A 19,389-nucleotide genomic window follows, 5' to 3' on the forward strand; every position below is an offset into this window, starting at 1 on the left:
GTTTCGCAAACGGTAGCACAAATCAGCGTGAATGAGAGAAATTGCAGCTCCTGTATCAATCAAAGCTTCGACCGGTAATCCTTCAGCGAAAACAGAAATCACATTATACGGGCGATCTGGAGGACTTTTGGTAAGTTCGCAGACTGCAGTTTGACCTCCGGAAACTGCAACGCTTAGTTTTCCGGATGGCGGACAGGGAGAGTTGTTGCGGGTCGGAGAGGGGAAACTGAGCGGCGGTATGGGGATAGGGACCGACGTCGGGATACATGGGTTCCACGAGGCTCAGACGAGGATTCTGGAGGTGGGGATGATCTTCGAGGTGGGCTTGGAATAAACCGACGTTGAAGGCATGTCACTTTCGAAAGTATCGTAACCACGGCGCTCGTTCTGGAGGCGGTGACGACAGAAGCGGAATATATGTCCTCTAATGCCACAGTAATAGCAAATTGGTCGGGAGGGGCGCCAAGGTGCGTAATAGGGTGGTGCAGGTTGAGCCGTCGCTACTGCATTGACGTGATTGTAGGTTTGTGCCGGTCGGGGCGGGGGAACAAAAGGAGGGGGGTTGCTGCGACGTGGGCGTAAGTAGGTGCTGGACGGGGTGCCGGAGGGTCAGATGCCATAGGTTGGGTGATTTTTGCCAGCTCTTCTTTGACGATGCTGCGGAGACCAGCGTCATTAGATGTTACGGAAGAGTGATCGCACCCGTGTCGACAGACAGGCTTGAGGGTCTGGAGCTCCTCGCGGATGATGGCTTGAATAATTGCCCGCAGGTCGATATCAGCATACGTCGGGCGAGTAGCGTTGGCAGGCTGCAATCGGGAGGACTGCAGCTGGTCGATGCGTTGGCAGGTCGTAATAATAAAATCAATAGTTGAAGGATTCTGAGCAACTAGGATGTTATACGCCATATAATTGATTCCTTTCAAGACGTGGTGTACTCGTTCAGGTTCAGCCATGGTAGGACTAATACGCCGGCAGAATGCAAGTATGGCCTCTATGTAAGACGCATATGGCTCATCACGACCTTGAAGGCGTGAAGCGAGTTTGGTCTTCGCGATCTCAGCCCGAAATGCCGGGTCGGCGAAGACTGTCTGAACTGCTGTTTGAAGGTGGGCCAGTTAGGTGTGTGGGGCTCGCGGTTGATGAACCAATTCCTGGCGACCTCAATAAGGTAGAAAGAGACGTTGATAAATTTCAGAGCATCGTCCCACCGGTTGTAGGCACTGCAGCGTTCATAGGTGTCAAGCCAGTCATCGACGTCTTAATCGCGACGACCAGCGAACAGCGGCGGGTCGCGCTGTCGTGTGGGCACAGTCGGAGGGGGTGGTGCAGCCGAGGTAGAGGGTCCGGCCTGTTCGTGGGTACTGTCGGTAGACATAGCGATGGTGGCAGTTGCCAAACGGCGACCGGAACGTAGCTCCAGCGAGTGGCAGGGCCCAAGGCGGCAAGGGGATCAAATTTCACCTCCACCACTTGTAAAAGAAGCCTACGTCGAGACGGCGAGGTCGTGACGGCAAGGACAGCGAAGCCTTGTCTGGCGTTTAATCCGATCACGAACCCAGGCGCGCGCCGGAGCCGGCGCCGCGGGACGATGATGATGATATGTAAGAAGATCATGGCATGTACAAATGAAAGAAGGTCCACTGAAGGCTCACAATATATATATATATATATATATACATGTGTGTGTGTGTGTGTGTATATATATTGTGAGCGCGGTACCAGAACTTTCACCTCCTTCACGTGTACATACGCAACATTGTCATCATTCACCGGTGTTCGCAAGATCAATCCCAGCGTTCCCGATTTTTGGCTGGAATAAAGACGTTTGTTCGAGTGACAGCTCACAAGTAGTGGAGATGCCCTTAGTAACCCAAGCCTCTCGCTTTCGAACTGTCTAGTGTTCCTCCTGGAGCTCCGTTACGGCCTTTGTTTGCCCTCACACCACTTCAGTATAAACGAGGGAAACAGAACACGGTTGCCGGTCATCGATGAGTTGTAACCGCCATTGACCATCTCACGAGGTATGCTGGAAAAGCCCCTCTTTGCTCCGGTGGCGCTTCCGAAGTTGCCGAGGTTTTCCTGCGGCGATCGTCTTGCGGTACTGTACTCCCGTTATCTTGATTAGCGACCGTGGGAAGATATTTCTTTCCGATGTCCTCGCGGAATTGTACTCCACGCTGCCAACACCGTCCACAAGTCATCTTCTAGTTATCATCCTCAGACCAATGGCCTCATCGAACGCTTTCACCGCACCTTGTCCGAAATGATATCCATGTACGTCAGTCCTGACCATAACAGCTGGGACACCATTTTGCCTCTCGTTACCTACGCCTTTAATTCCGCTGTTCAACGCACCACTGGCTACAGCCCATTCTTCTTAGTTTAAAGCCATCAACCAACAACTCTATTCGACACTACCTTCTTCTCTTCACCTGCCCCTCAGCCCCCTATCTGCATCGTTGGGCAACCACTTTTCTACATGTATGGACCATTAACGGGAAAATGCTCGCCGCAACACTGAAGCCGCCCAGCATAAACGGAAGCACCACTATGACCAGCACCACCGCACTGCCTCCTTCTCAACCGGTGATGATGTCCTACTCTGGACGCCAATCCGCACGCCTGAATTGTGCGAGAAGGTCCTCCACCGCTATATGGGTCCCTACACCGTGCTCCAGCAAACATCTCCCTTGAACAACCGCGTTGTCCCATCGCATACCGCCGCCGTTCAGCGTCGGCACTCAGAACAAGTTCATGTTGCGCACATGGAGCCGTACACCCACCGATCCGCTTCCATCTAAACAACGACAAGGGTGGCCGCTCTCAAGCCGGAAGGATTTGTGTGACCGCGGTGCCAGAACTCTCACCTATACATACGCTGCAACGTCATCATTCGCCGGTGTGTTCGCACAATCACGTTCAGCGTTTCAGATTCTGGACGGAATAAGGACGTTTGTTCGAGTGGTGGCTCACAATATAGTGTAAGGTAGCACTTGCACGAACGTCTGTTCTTTTCTAGAACTAGCTGGCACACAGCGCGCGACGCTCCGAGCAGCAGTCAGCGATAATGATGATGAAGGATCTATACAGGTGAAGGGGGTGAAAGTTCACGCACTGCGCTCACACAAATTCCCCCGACAAGAGAGCGGCCGTCACCTTGGTCGCTGATTACAGGGATGAGGAACGACGGGCATAAGGCTTCATGCGCGAGACGTGGACGATCTCTTCGGAGCGACGACGTCGATCTGCGACGGTGTGCGAGGGAATAGCACGATAGTTTACCAGAGTACTGAATAAAAGCCAATGTAACGATGGAGGAACTTCTCACACTGGCCAGGAATGCGGATTGGTGTCCAGAGGAGAACTTCATCACCGGGGTAAAAGGAAGCAGTTCGATAGCGTTGATCATACAGGGCTTTGCGTTCTTGTTGAGCATCTTCAGTGTTGAAACGGGTAAGTTGGCGACACTGGGCCATACTAGTGGCAAACTGTTCACCCAGAGATTCAGACGAAGAAGAGGGAGCAGAGAAGAAAGTAGTGTAGAATACATTCGAAGGTTGACGGCCATAAACTAAAATGAAAGGGCTATACCCAGTAGTGCGCTGAACAGTGGAATTGTAGGCGTAGGTGCGCGAAAGGTAAAACGTTGTCCCAGTTCTGGTGATAAGGAGCGATATACATGGATATCATGTCGGACAAAGTGCGATGAAACAGCTCGATGAGTTCATTGGTCTGAGGGTGGTAACTAGAAGTCTTATGGACTGTGTTGGCTGCGCGCAGTACTCCCTCAAGGCCTTGAAAAAGAAATGTCTTTCCACGGTCGCTAATTAGAATACGGGGAGCTCCATGACGAAAAACTATCGCACGCAGGAAAAAATCGGCGACTTCAGAGGCGGCACCGGAGCGAAGAGGGGTGGTTTCGGCGTACCGCATAAAATGGTCGATGGCAGGGACAACCAAACGGTTGCCGTCTGATGTCAAAGGAAGAGGACTAAACAGGTCAATGGCGACCGTGTCAAAAGGCACAGATGGGCAAGGCAGAGGTTGCAGTAGGCCAGCAGGAGGGGATGTTGAACGCTTGCGATGCAGGCGAGACGGACATGAGCAAATGTATTAGGCGGCGCTGGCAGAAAGCTCAGGTCAGAAGTAGCGGCTCTTGATATGGTCGCAAGTTTTAAAGTGGCCTAAATATCCAGCATTGGGGTCGTCGTGGTAAGCCTACATAATTTTAAAACGAAGGGAGCGAGGTACAACGGGTACCCAGCGTTGACCCGTAGGGTGATAAACGTCGCGGTAAAGTGTTCCATGGTGAAATCGGAACCGACGAAGCTGACGGCGCAAGCTACTGTTTGGGCAACCGATTCTCCACGGAGGCTAGCGAAGATTATGCTGCGTAAGGGTCAGTCAGCTGCAAGGACGAGAAATCAGCGTTGATCTCGAGTGGAGCTATAGCGATGGGTGCAACATTCCAGTGACCAGCAGAAGGCTGACTCGGATGGCAGGAGGAAGAGGAGGCCGTAGGTGGAGTCGTGTCAGTAGGTATCAATAGGCAGCGAGAGAGGGCGTCAGCGTCGAGGTGTTTTCACCCAGATTTATAGGTGATGGTGAAGGTGTACTCTTGAAGACGTACTACCCAGCTACCCAGTCGACCCGAGGAGTTCTTCAGCGATGACAGCAAACAGAGTGCGTGATGGTCTGTGACAATGGTGATGTGGTGGCCATACAAATAATGTCGAAATTTTTGAATTGACCAAACAACGGCGAGGCACTCTTGCTCGGTAATAGTGTAGTTACGCTCTGCTGCAGTAAGCATATGACTGGCGTATGCGACGACTTACTCTTCAGGCACTGCGTTGCGTTTCAAGAGAACCGCGCCAATACCGTGGCCACTGGCGTCTGTGTGCAGTATGGTTAAAGTGCTCTAGTATGGTGGCCGCGTCAGTTTCAAAATGGCGAAGCACAGGAGTGGAAGTGAGTGCCTGCTAGACAGCTTTGAAGGCGTCTTCACATTCAGTGGACCAGGTGTAAATCACTTGGGCAGACACGAGCTTGTGTAACGGGGCCGCAATTGCTGCAAAGTTCCGAATAAAACGGCAGAAGTAGGAGGCTAAGCCAAGGAAGCTGTGAAGATCTTTCTGACGTTGAGGCCGAGAAAAATTAACGACAGCCGCAATTTTTTTGGGATCAGGCTGGATTCCGGCCTTACTAATAACATGGCCGAGTACTTTGGTGCTCTTACTGGCGAAGTGGCATTTCTTGGTACTCAGCTGAAGCACCGCCTGGGCAAGAGACGTGAGGACTTCAGTGAGACGCTGCAAGTGCTGAGTGAAGGTTGACGAGAAGACAATGATGTCGTCGAGATAACATAGGCATGTTTTCCATTTCATGCCGCTAAGCACGGTATCAATCATGCGCTCAAAGGTGGTCGGCGCATTGCAGAGTCCGAAAGGCATCACATTAAATTCGTAGAGTTCGTCGGGGGTAGAAAAGGCAGTCTTGTCCTTGTCTGCATCGTGCATAGGAATTTGCCAGTATCCGGAGCGAAGATCGGCAAAGATCTGGGGATCGCGCTGGCGGCTGGTGACTGTCCAAGCAGGGGCAGCCGCAGTGGAAGCAGGAGACGCCGGGGGTGAGCGAGCACCGTTGCCCTCATTCATTGCACAGGGCCGTTGATGCAAGCGAAGGCCTGAACGGAGCTTCAGGGAGAACGGTAGGTAGGTTTAAAACGAGAGGTGGGAAAACTAATCGCACCTGCGCCACTTGTAAGGTAGCACTGGCATGAACATCTGTTATTTTCTAGAACCAGCTGGCACACAGCGTGCGACGCTCCGAGCAGCAGTCAGCGATGATGATGATGATGCTGATGCATCTTACAGATGAAAGAGGTGAAAGTTCACGCACTGCGCACAAAATATGCTCTCATGTATTACAGAAAGTAACGGGAAATAAGGTCCTCGCTATAACAAAAGAAGGAAAAAGAGCAACAGTCGGCGAGGACATAGAAATCACTAGGGATTTTATTTATTTTTATCTTGCTTTGGTACTTACGTCAATAAGTAATATAGTTAGTTTAGGGAGAAAGATAAATAAATACAACGTAGAAGTCAAAACAACGCGCTGACGGTGAGAACCGAACCCTTGACCTTCGAATATCGCGTTCGGCGCTCTCACCAACTGACCTACATCGACGGCTGTTCAACCAGCTACTTTCTGGAGTCTTGAGTATTATTGTTGCCTGTAAACGAAACTCGGAGTATTCACCAGCGCCTCCCTCAACCATAACGGCGGACGTGGAACGTGCTGTTTTACCGTCAACGTCGCGCAGAACATGATCATCAAGGAGGGGGAAAGTTATGCTAGAATCCTGTTATGCTGCCTATGGTTTTAAGACTGCCTGAACCGAGACCCTCGTAAGCCACTAAGAAGATAAATGAAAGGGAAATATGGGCCTCGTTATAATACAGGAAGGAAAGAAACCAACAGTCGGCGAGGTGAAGGAAAACGTTGGGGATTTTATGTTTTGTTATTTTTTATTTTTACATTCGTATTGACCACAATTATAATAATAATTGTAATCAGTTTCGGGGAGATATAATTAAGTAAAAAGTAGAAGAAAAAAACTGCCGACGATTATGTTACTTCCGAAAGCGAAATTTGAGCGCAGTTCAGTGGCGAATGGCGGCGGCTAGGAGGTTCGGCTCGGACGATGTACGTATCGAGATCCACCGTCAACGAACCGGCGCTGTGATATTGCGCTGCGCGCCGAACGGACGCCTTGATCGAATGCCCGGCGGGGTCAGCTTCGTATATGCGTGAATCTCCTGGTGACGTCATGACCAGATGTGATGTTATCACTTCCGTTTATTACACATAACCGGATGTGACTTCATGATGACTTCACATCCGGTAATGTGGTCACCATGTGACGGCTATGGACGTCTCGAAACGTGTAGTCTTTACTATTCGTTAGTGATAACGATGACTTGCCCTTTCTGAGTACTAGTTAATGTCTGGTTAGTGTTAGTTAAACACCCCTTAATTAGGAAGCGGTGGTTAGTGACAGTTCCTAATGTTAGTGATGGGTACCTAAGGGCATCTTCTCAATTATTTTATTATTATTCGTAAATTAAAATGAAATTCTTGAAAAGTTTTAAATCATTTTCTGGTATCATCTGATTGCTATTGAGTATCGACTCAATGGTGATTGGCGTATGCTGTTATAAGGCATGCGCCAGAAACATGGACCCATTTGCTAACGACAGTATGAGGCACTAAAGGCTTTCGCCTTAAAAGAGCAGTTAAGTTATTGGGAGGTCTCGGGAAGCAGCGCGTGGGCATATAGGAACATTGCGCGGCGAAGTGACTACTGACGCCGCTGACGCCATTTGCGAGTCAAGTAAACTTGGCTCTGCATGCTGGTTTGGGATGCACGCACTGTGATCCTCTATGCCTTGCCGGCGCTTCGTCAACTGGAGACTGGTTTAGAGGAAGGGAAAGGCGCGGTAACTGTCTCACTTGTTTTCTGTGGACACCTCTACCGCGCCGTAAGGGAAGGGAGGAAGGTGGGAGAGAAAGTGGAAGATTGTATTGGTTCACAAGAAGGGAAACGCACAGTATCTGTCACACTTGCTATGTGGACACCTCAACCGCGACGTAAGGAAAGGGAGGATGGTGGGAGTGAAAGTGGAAAGAGAGAAAGGGTAGTCGTAGTGGAGGACTATGAATTTCGACCACCTGGGGATCTTTAACGTGCGCTGACATCGCACAGCACACGGACGCCTCTTCGTTTCGCCTCCATCGAAACGCAGCTGCCGAGGTCGGGTTCGAACCCGGGTACTCCGGCACAGTAGTCGGGCGTCTTACCACTGCACCACCCCGGCGGGGCGGAAAGTGGAAGAACACCGTCACCGCTACACTGAAAGTGGAGGGGGGGGGGGAGAACACGCAGCGGCAAACGGTAGCTGTAGGAGCACGCACTGCTTCTTCTGTAGAGGGGTTACGAGGGGCAACTGTGATGGCGACGGCGGCGACGGCGCGAAACGCAGGAAAGGGCGCCAAAGAGCTGCGCTCTAAAAACAAACCCCGCCTATGGTGCGTACCGAACTTATGACCTCCCAATATCGCGTCCTGTGCTCTTACCAACTGAGCCACATCGACGGCTGTCCAACTTGATACTTTTATCGGTATTATTGTTGCCTATAAATGAAATGTGAGTGTATTCACCAGCGCCACCCTCAACCATAGTGGCGAACGGAGAACGGCCCGTGTTAAGGCCAGCAGTACGCAAAACGTGATCAAGAGGGAGAGAAAAACCCTATTATGCTGTATATGGCATCAAGACTGCCAGAACCGAGATCCTGGTAAGCTTATTTAGCAGATGAATGAAGGGGAAATGAGGGCCTTTTAAATATATGAAGGAAAGAGGTCAACAGTCCGCGCGGCCAACGAAAACATTCAGAATTTTACTTATTTTACTTCCGTATTGATCTCTATTACTAATTGCATTGCTAACCGGTATTTACTAATTGAGGTCAATACCAGAGAAATAACTCAAGTTACCGGCATTCTAGTAGAAATTAAGAAGAAATGGACATGGGCAGGACATGTAGTGCGAAGAGAGGATAACCGATGGTCGCTGAGGGTACCAAACTGGATTCCAAGGGAAGGAAAGCGTAGCAGGGAGCGGCAGAAAGTTAGGTGGGCGGATGAGATTAAGAAGTTCGCAGGGGTCAAGTGGATCCAGCTAGCACAGAACCGGGTTAAGTCGAGAAATATGGGAGAGGCCTTCGCCCTGCAGTGGGTATAATCAGGCTGATGATGATGACCAATGTAAAAATTAAAAATAAGGAAAAATATTATCTCCAACGCTTTCCTTCGCCTTGCTGACTGTTGGCTTCCATACATATTGGGTGTTTCAACATATATATATATATATATATATATATATATATATATATATATATATATAGGGTGTTTCAACAAATGTGAGCCAGAATATTTAAAGTTACGTTTATTTTCTAGCACTATAGCAACGGCAACATGTAATCCTAGTGTTGGTAAGCATCAGGAAACAAGTGAATTATGTTAGCTAGTATGCTGGTTAACTATTTTGAATAGTTTATGCTCTATTAGAGTTAGGTGATTTATTTTAATAGCAGATCTGTAGACCGTAGCCTGTAGTATCCACTGAGTTTCTGTAGTGCCTTATGTCGGCGCTGCGTCTAAATACTTCCGGCGGTCGCGCATCCTTTTCGAAAAGCGATCAACATTGTGCAGCGACGCAACGTCAATCACCGGCGCATGGATCACATGATCTCTCTACTGCGTTGTCTGAAGAGCGAACAATGGGGCCCGCCGCTACGCTGACTCACCAGAAGTCGGCGGATGTTTTGCGAGCGGCTACACGCGCTCCACTCAATGAGCGCGGAGCTGGTTGTTCCAGGCCAGCACAAAAACAAAATGTGTAGCGTAACTGTCTGTGGGAAACACCGGTTGAGCTAAGAGGGTCTACCATCTGTCCAGTTTTTAAATTGGTTGCACACAGCTCTCGGCCAGAAAAGGTGGCACTCGCCACGCGCTTAAAGAAGCGCTGTAGCCGGTCGCGATATGCTTGCTCAGTTCCAGCGCGTGGCCGATGTCAGCCGCGTCACAAAATGAAAGGCATAGTCATAAACGTCTCTGGCGCTCTTTTCCCGCGGAGTTTCTGTTCAGAGATGCGGAGACATGCGAAATTCAACTCTATGCTGCCGGCGCTATATTCTTTATAGTCATATTGAAGAATGCCATTAGAGTATATGGAGGCCTCTTTTCAAATCTGCGGATGCAGTTGGTCCCATTAATCAAATTGATTAAAAATAATTTCAGAATTTTTCTTATGTAATTTAAAAATTGCTGCTTATTCCGATATTATGGTGGCCGCCAACGTCCACAGGACAACTGTTGCAAAAGAAGCATCCAGCTGAATTCAATTTTCTCCCAAACGTTCGCTGAAACACCAGGCATATATGTATATACATATATACATGATGCACGTAGCTACGTCTCTACAAAAAGAGCATCGAAATAAATCCACGCTCGCCTTAAGAGAGCGGCAGCCGTGGGCAAGCATCAATTACACGGAGAAGTAGTTCTCACCTGAGGGGGACCCAGGAAGATACTGCGTGGAAATACAGGCTGTGATGCGAGTCAAAACCTCGAGGTCTCAAGCTCCTCGCAGTAGCAGGGCCAATAGCTTTGGTCGAAGAAAAATTGCGGATATCACATCACGAGACAGAATACAGAAGAGGAAGAAACGTAAGGATGGCTTGGTAAAATGAAATTTAGAAGGACGCCTAAACGGTAGCGCTCTCAACACCACCTTTTTATTATACAATATTTCTTTGAAGTTTTCTTTATGTTTTCAACTTTTTTAAAATCATTACCGTAAAATCAGTATGCATCCGAAACACGCGTTAGTATACACTCCATACACTCTCCAATGCATCAAATAATGTAGGGGAGAGTCGGGAGGTCTGGGACGGTTGGAGGAGTGGGACACCTGATGTATATCTCTAGCAACTCGTTCAAAAAAGTTCTTCAAATAACCTCGAGGTGGCACTAGCATATGGATAGCCTGGGCGTAATGGCCGATTTCTGTGGCGTGTGGAAGTTGCTCCGATAAGAAATCGCCGAATTCAAGTGTCGAAAGTAAGTATCTGCTATTTCAGTCACAGCTTTATCATATTTAGAGAACGCGTAGGTCGCTAATATAAATTTTTGTCCAAGAAGGTGCATCTGTGCCGTGCCTCGTGCAGTAAAATGTTTGGGCCTAAGGAGAGAACTTTCGCCCCGGAACGTTTCTTTGTTGGTGCAATGCTGCTTGGGAGGAATGGGACAGTTAAGATGAGGGAGGAACGGGACGCTGTCCCATTCCTCCCGGCAATACGACTAGTGCTGTGGCTAGCGACTCTGCTGCAAGGCTCAGCCGCATTAGCCTAAAAAAAGAGTTATTTTTGTTTATTTCATGTTTTGAGGTAATATTTATTCGGTGCCATCAAAATGGCATGAGATTGAAGATATGCTGGTTAGATGAAAATTCACGCTAGGGCACTCCAAATGGGAAAATAAAGACGCAATTTGAAACGTGAGCCTCCCGGGAGAAGGGCATAACTAGTTGGCTACAGCTGTAGCGCTGTTCAATGCACGCAACAAATTAGACAAAGCCGACATTTTTGAGCTTTGTGAGGGTGCTTGTTTACATTTGCATGCTATTGTTCCATTTGAATTTTCAGGAAGATGCCAAGGGTATACAAGAAAAAGCATCCCGAGAGGGTTCGAACGACGAACAGCTTGATGCTGGATGCTGTGAGATTAGTTTGCGAAGAAAAAAAAAGTATAAGGGCCGTAGCAGAAGCTCTTAAAATCTCAAAATCAGCCCTTGGTCGAGCAGTACAGAAGTACAAGGGTTGTAGTGCGAGAGACAGTATTTTGTTCAACTCCAACTTGGTCTGCGGTATCGTCTTCACAGGAGAAGATGAAGTACTTTTGAAAGAATATTTGCTGAAGGCAAGCAAGATGCACTATGGACTAACAAGAATGCACGTTTGTTCCCTGGCATACCAGTTTGCAACAGCATTAAGTCTGAAGTGCCCATCATCATGGGAAGTCAACAAGTTAGCTGGAAGAGACTGGTTTCTGGGCTTTATGGACCGTCATCCTGAACTGTCGCTTCGATCGCCGGAAGCCACCAGTCTTGGCGGGGCAACAGGCTTCAATACGCACAACGTCGATGCTTTCCTTTCTAATCTGAAAGGCGTCTACGACCGACACAAGGTAACTCCAGACCGCATCTACAACTGTGACGAAACAGGCTTCACAACTAACCACAATCCGCCAAAGATTATCGCAGCAAGAGGAGAGAAACAAATTGGCCAGGTCACATCTGCAGAACGCGGTGAACTGGTGACCGTCTTATGCACTGTCAATGCCATAGGAAATGCTCTGCCACCGGTATTCATTTTTCCACGAGTGAGATTTAAAGATTTTTTCCTGAAGGGCGCCTCAGCCGGAAGTCTTGGATTGGCAAGCAGGTCAGGATGGATGTCCGGCGAGCTGTTTGTACTGGCATTACAGCACATTGTGACACATACAAAGTGCTCGAAGGAAGAACCTATTCTTCTAATCCTTGACAATCACGAAAGCCATGTCAACATCAACACCATCAACAAGGCCAAAGAAAGTGGCATCATTCTGCTGACCTTTCCTCCACACTGTAGCCACCGCTTGCAGCCACTTGATGTATCTGTGTATGGACCATTCAAATCTCGCTACAACGCTGCATGCAATGACTGGCTTATAAATAATCCAGGGAAGGCCATCTCCATATACGACGCTGGAGAACTAGTGGGATCCGCCTACGTATTAACAGTAACACAAAAGAATATAATCTCGGGTTTCCACAAAACAGGTATTTGGCCTTTCAATAGCGAGCCCTTCACTGAGGACGACTACATGATGTCTTCAGTGACTGACAGACCCGAAGCTTCCCCTAGTGGAGTGCTGTCACCACAGCCAGCTACCGCAATATGTGAAATGGATGGATCAAGCCTTCAAGGGAAAGTTCTGAACTCGGAGACGGACACTAACGCAGCTCGAAACATCCTCAATGATGTCTTCACGCCCACGGCCAATGAAGGTGCATCGACGTCAGTTCCTTCTTCCAGTCGCATTATTCCAAGCGACCTCAGGCCCTATAAAAAGGCTACGCCACGCAAGTCAGGGCAAAAAGGAAGGAAGAAGGGTAGCACCAAAGTGCTTACAGATACCCCAGTGAAACGTGCCATTGAACAAGCAACTGCGGAGAGGTTTGCACGGCGGAGTCTGAAAAAAAGAGCTCAAAGGCAGCTAAGATTGCTGCCACTACTCGTCCAAAAATGAAACGGCGTCGTCAAATGGATATAAGCTCTTCGAGTGACGAAGAAACTGTTGCCGTTGCCTTTGACGATTCGGGCAGTGACATGTCAAGGGTCGATGATGAGAGGCACGAAATTTCTGAGGTCGAATGGCCGAATTAAGGCTTTAGAGTGGAAAAAGTGAATTTGTCCTTGTCAGGTTCTGTGAAAAAAAATCTGTCCTCCATTACGCGGGCAGAGTCGAGAGCTGTGAGAAGTTGGACGTCAGTGTCCGGTTTCTTCGAAAGAAAGATGAGAGCTCCCAGTTTTACTTTCCTCTTCACGAAGATAGAGCAACTGTACCAATCACCGACATTGTTATGAAACTGCCGGTGCCGACTACTGTCGGGGCAACAAAGCGCCTGCAGTCCTGCTTCAAGTTTGAAGTCGAACTATCAGTTTATAATGTTCGCTAATGAAGTTGTCACTACAGCATTACACATGTCCAATTCCTCCCAAGTGGTGTCCCACTCCACCCTAAGGTGGGGGTGGAATGGGACAGATTTTGGTGGTTGTAAATTGCTTTTTAAAACTGCCTTTGAAGAGGTAGCAAACATTGCTTCCCAGAACTTGTGCAACAAGTTTTGCTTTATATTTTAAATTATAAAACATCTGTTTGTATTCAAAATAAAAAAAGCTAAAAATATATTTGTTAAAAGTGTCCCATTCCTCCCGACTCTCCCCTAGTGTTGTAACACGTGCCCAAACCGCCTCTTGGTATCTGGACAATGTCTCCAAAGATGCGCCGATCTACCAGTCCCTTTTCTCCCCCTTCGGCTGCCCTTCGCGTCTGCTCGACGTATGTGGTACTGATTGATTGATTGATTGATTTACAGGAAGGGAAATGCGCGGCAACTGCCTCACTTGTTTTCTGTCGACACCTCCAGTTAAGGAAGGAAGGTGGGAGTGAAAGTGGAAAGAGAGAAAGAGGAGCCGTAGTGGAGGGCTACGGAATAATTTCGACCAACTGAGGATTTTTAACGTGCGCTGACATCGCACAGCACACGGACGCCTCTTCGTTTCGCTTAGATAGCTCCATCCGTGTGGTGAAAGATCAGAAAAAGCGAAGAAGTCAATTTATGTAAGGTTTTCGCTTTTTGCGGTTCCCTAGTCTCTGTGGCATACATTTAATGAAAGGGAAGATTTTTTAGCACAATCCGCCCTTGGTAAGCCTCTTGCTCCGTGCATGCCTAATGCCGTTTACTTAACTTTAGAACGGTTTCGAAATTTCCAACTTCTCCATTACCTCAGTCACGAGCCTCTCCTTTCTGCACCGGATTACCAACACCATAGATAGCTTTGGCGCGGACGCATGTACACTTCAAGGCAATGTGAAGTGTCTTTCTCTTGCGCAGCAAATTTCTGAAACTAAATCTGTATTTATGTCGTTGGGGCTATCTGTTACTAACCTCTGTGAGTCTTGCAAAATAAATTGAATCCATAGATCTTTTTTTTTCTCGTCTGGCTGCGGTTTGTATCTCTCCGGAAAGTTTACTTAGCGACTCCCCTTTCAAGATTAGGCCTTCTTCTAACTACTTCTGTTCTCCCTCCCTTTCGGGGTAAGCGTCAAGGGATATTTCTTAAAGCCACTTTGCGATTCAATTAATGATTACAGAATTTAAACTGGCAAATTCCTATGCAAGGCAAGCCGTCATTACTTTCTCTTTTCCTGTTTATTCTTTGCCCAGATTCTAGTTAAATACCAAATTTTTCTGGATACACCAGTACTTGACCATTAATATTTGACCAATCCGCCGCAGTGGGTATGTGCTATTTTGTCTGAGGTCATCCACACCTTCGTAAGGCGCCGCTGGGCATTTCTTATCGTTAACGATGCCGAGCAACATGTACTAAAGCACGCTATTCCTTTCGGAAGATCCTCACGCGTTGCATAACTGTAACCGGCGGCCATGGTATGTGCGAACCGGTAGTAGACGCCAGTGCCCTTTTATTTGGACAAACGTTTTCTTACCTCAGCTTCAGAAAGGGTGACTTTAATTTTTGTGGAAAAGCGTGCTCCGTTTACTTATATCCGCAGCTGTACGTACCCTGGTCATGGCGCCTATAATATACTGGCGGCACACAAAACAACAGGGCCAGCAGCTGGTCCACGTAGCAACTTGTCATGCGATTTGTTTGTCTGATCTGTCCTCGTCCGTCGCGCAGTATTCTTTTTTAAATCATGAAGCAACCGATCCAAGCGTGAGTTCTTGAACATATTGATACGTGGCAAGCTTAGCCCACGAAGGTTAGTTCAAGATGACCCAGCAGTAGACGAACTGCATCAATATGAGAAGCACAAGCAACACTACGAAGCCGCGAAACTAAAGAGACTTCCCCTTCAAAGATTGACTAACCGCTGCGCACAAATCCTCCGTGACAGAGCATAGTCCACTGCTAATGGCTTTTCTGCTTACCTAAATAAAACGTTATTAATCATACTGTAGCACGACTGAGCCATTTCTCAAGCATTTTCACCCAGAAGAGCCAAGTACCAGGCCAGGGGAAATCTTGTACCCACTGGAAACCGGTGGGTACCCTCCTGCACCGGCGATCGAACCTGGCACCTCCAGGTAGCCTGGAAACAACAGGAGGAAACGAAGCCGCCCACAGGCATGTCCGAGTTCTTCTGTACAGGGCGTTTCTTCCTGATAGCCATGGAGGGTGCTCTGCTTTAATAGTTTCAGCAGTGTATGCTGAATATCTCGCGCCATACAGAACAGCCAGGCACGTGTACACAACACCACATAAATCTCTTAACAAGTTAGAAGAAAACACCCTTAGACGACGACAAACAAACACATATTCAACGCCAGCTAGGTTACCCCAGTGGTACCCTTCACTATGCTCTCCGCAGTGCCCATACTGTGGAGAGGTAGCTAAACTTTGCCACGTGGTTTTGGCATGCTAATTCAACCCATTAGTAGAGCCCATTCCAAACCCATCGAAAGAGCAGTGGCAGGCTATTCTGCTCAGTATGATCCTAACTGTCAGCACTGGTTGGAGGGGAGGGCAAACGCGACAGCAATATCTAGTGGACTACCGGACTAGCGGCCCACCCACATGGTCCACAATACTGTAAATAAAGATGATTTAGATCATTCAATCGCGAGTGCGAGGCGGAAGGCGCCGTGTGTCGCACTAGATATGTGCCTTAATAACAGGAATAAATGTTCGTACATCACTCGATGCGGGGACACCCACATGGTATTAATGATGATAATAATAATAATTCGTTAACAGGAAGAGAAAGGCGTAGTAACTTTCATACACGCAGCTGTGGCCACCCGAAGCGTGCCATAAGGAAAGGGAGGAAGCTGGTGGTGGAAGTGGAAAGAGAAAAAAAAAAGCTGTTGTGGAGGTCTTCGGAGAAATTTCGACCCCTGAGGATCTTCAACCTGGCTGACATCGGAAAGTACATGGACGCGTCTTCATTTCGCCTCCATCGAGACACAGCCGCAGGTGGTCGGTATCGAACCCGGGAAAAAAAGAATCCAAATAAATGAAAACCGGTTGACAGATCTAGGCACGTTACCAGTTTTTTTTTTCGGAGGGGGGGGGGGATGCAACTGAAGCCGCCGGAATGGCGCAGTGGTTACGACGTTCGACTGCTGTTCCCAAGGACGCGGGATCGCATCCTGGCCTCGGCGGCAGCGTTTCCAAGCAGACGAAAAGCAAGGCGCCCGTGTGCTGTGCGATGTCAGTGCACGTTAAAGAACACTGTTCTTTAACGCGTTCTTACACTACTACAGTGTAAGCGGTTCGAATGCGGCAGCTACCCTTCCCATCTTGTGTATATGGCCGAAGGCATTCTGACAAAGTATGCCAGAAAAACATGGATACCAGAAAGAAACGTTGCCGCCATCCCTTACATTCATAGGCGGTCCCATATTCTCAAAAACGTTGCGCAGCAATCGGGAGTTAGGGTGGATTAACCTGAGCCCTGCGAATTCATTAACCGCATTCACGAACCTATCTTTTTGCTGACTCCTACTAGGCTTTCCTTCCATTTAAATACAACTGGTTGCTCTTAGATACCCCCGGTGATGCTCTCTTCGAACTAAAGTCCTGTCCAAGCCGATTTCTTGATTTACACTAAAATATCATTAACTCAAGATATGACTCTGACCCACTCCGCAGGCACACTCTCTTTTCGTTAGACCTAACATTTTCCATTTAATGCCTCTCTGCGTTGTCCTCAACTTGAGTAGGACCTTTTACTTTAGCCTCCACGTTTCAGCCTCATAGGTGAATACTTTCAAAACGGAACTGTCATATGCATCTTTAGCAATGCCGGTAAGCTGCTAGTAACAATGTGCGAGTAGCATCCAAATGCGCTTCTTCGCAATCTTATTCTCCAAGTTAATTCGCTAATTCATGGCACGGCTGTGCGGTTGTTACCATGCCTAAGTAGACATATACACCTACCACTGCCAATGCTTCGCTATCTATTTCAATCTACATTTCCTTTCCCAGACTGTTCAATATCACCTCAGTCTTCTGCATATTAAGCGCTATAGCCTACCGTTCTGCTTTGGCTGTCTAGGTCATGAACCATTCGTTGCAATTGGTCTCCAGAGCTAAGTAGTAAGGCAACGCCACCAGCGCTCTCCATACCTGTGATATTTCTCTAATGCAAACTGCTTGGGCACACAGCTCGTGCACCCACATTTTAAGGTATAATCACATTATTATCATCATGATGATAGGGGCCACTTTAGTGAATGCATTTTCGCATTTATTACTGATGTGTATTTGCAATGTCTAGTATCTTACAGGTATCTCAAATGAAAAAATGAAATTTGAAATAGAAATTTAAATATAAAAGTTAAAATTTAAATTTAAAAACTTTAAAAATCACGAAACGAAAAAGCAGTGGTATATGGGTTCCATTGCTGAAGCATAAGGTGATGATGAGCGGCCTTCTACTTCTTCTCCCTCGGTGCATAGGCGCATACCCACAGTGTGGGTTGATCACAGTTCATTGCATTGTAAGAACAGAATTCATTATGCCGATTTAGACTGTCTAATAAATAACGTATTATGAATTACCATTGCTAAAACAGTTTCTATAAATTTTCAGGCCGTCCTCACAACTTTAGAAATTAGTGTTGCCAAAGCAGTTCTGATAATTTTTAGGTGATCTTTAAAGCTTATGAAATGGGAATTATTGTTGCTATAACGATTTGGATAAATAATGAGGTTATGCAGATAAATTTGAGCGTCCTTTTTTCCTTATGCATCCTCATTCTCAGATTTATTTCTCCCCCGTGCCTTTTTTAGTGATGGAGTCGCTGCTTGTACGCTAGCAGTGAAAAAGAAGCAGTCTGTCACAGCCACTGCAGCGAAGCCTTAGGTGTTTTTCAGAACTGGCCGACATCAGCCATTTTTCCTCGTTTCTAGCCATCGACCCTGCGACGCCCAGGAGCTTGTGACCTTCTGGTTTTGGTCATTACCACAGCGCGTATTTCCACACAATTCTTCTTCCCGGTTCCACCTCAGGTGAGAAGAACTGCTCCTTCGTTTTGTTCTTTAAAGTTAACCAATGGTCACCGTTTTCTTATGGCAAGGCTGTCCTACAACGAGGCTCGGTTTTAACAGACGCATCGACCTCTTACATAGGCGTGCGGTGGATGCCACTTTTATGCCAATTTTAAGGCCGATTCACATGGTGGACTAACCGTCCGTGGACGGAGCACCACATCACCCGACGTCGCTAGCTCCTCCATGTCCGGTGGCGGTGGACGAGTCTCCACGCACGAGTATCAACGAAGATTACTGCGTAGAGTGGAGACTAGCTCCTCTATGTCCGCGGGCGGTGGACGAGTCTCCACGAGGATTACTGCGTAGACTGAAGATTCTGCTCTGGTAGCCTTGCTTGCCTTTTGGTTCATTCTCTCTTTGTTTTTAAAAGTTTTGCTCTCTCAGTTCGAGGAATGGTGGTCGAGGAGGCTGTGCGAAGATGTCAGAGGGGATGGGCGCCGCATTATTGTTACAATATTCTGCAGTGCTCAATCGAATTTCTGCCCTATCACGGCTTTGACAGCCATGGTGAAGGCACCTGCCCCGTGTACAGAAGAGGAAATTGCCAGGTAATGGCATTCCAAGCCAACCATGCCATATTGATGACAATGCTAAAACGCCACCCCTTCGTTAAAAACAAAACAAAAATAACACTCTTTCCGTGCACTGAAGGTGTAGTTCTAATAACAAAGTAGTGGACCACCCCTGCGTTTTTAGGCGAGTAACACATGCTGCTGTTTTTGGCTTGAGATGACTTTGCCGCCTACGAGCTAGGAGACGCCAATGACGTCAACACGTGGCGTAGTGCTCATACGCTCGCGGACTCCTGAGATGCCATCCGTCGTATAAACTGGCCTTTAACATTAGTTCTATCTACTCAAGGCGTGAGCGTGCAATGCAATGCTATGTTTTACGTTACATCTCTTCCGCCAGG

The 19,389-nt window shown here is 47.8% G+C and overlaps 1 pseudogene; it reads left to right on the forward strand.

The window, feature by feature from the left end:
- The first annotated feature begins 12,052 nt into the window (after window positions 1-12,052).
- Window positions 12,053-13,348, forward strand: LOC146181087 (uncharacterized; annotated as a pseudogene).
- The last annotated feature ends 6,041 nt before the right edge of the window (window positions 13,349-19,389 follow it).

The sequence above is a fragment of the Amblyomma maculatum genome, chromosome 8 (genome assembly GCF_055883805.1).
Source record: "Amblyomma maculatum isolate TAMU_Amacu chromosome 8, ASM5588380v1, whole genome shotgun sequence".
In the NCBI taxonomy this organism is placed as follows: domain Eukaryota; kingdom Metazoa; phylum Arthropoda; class Arachnida; order Ixodida; family Ixodidae; genus Amblyomma; species Amblyomma maculatum.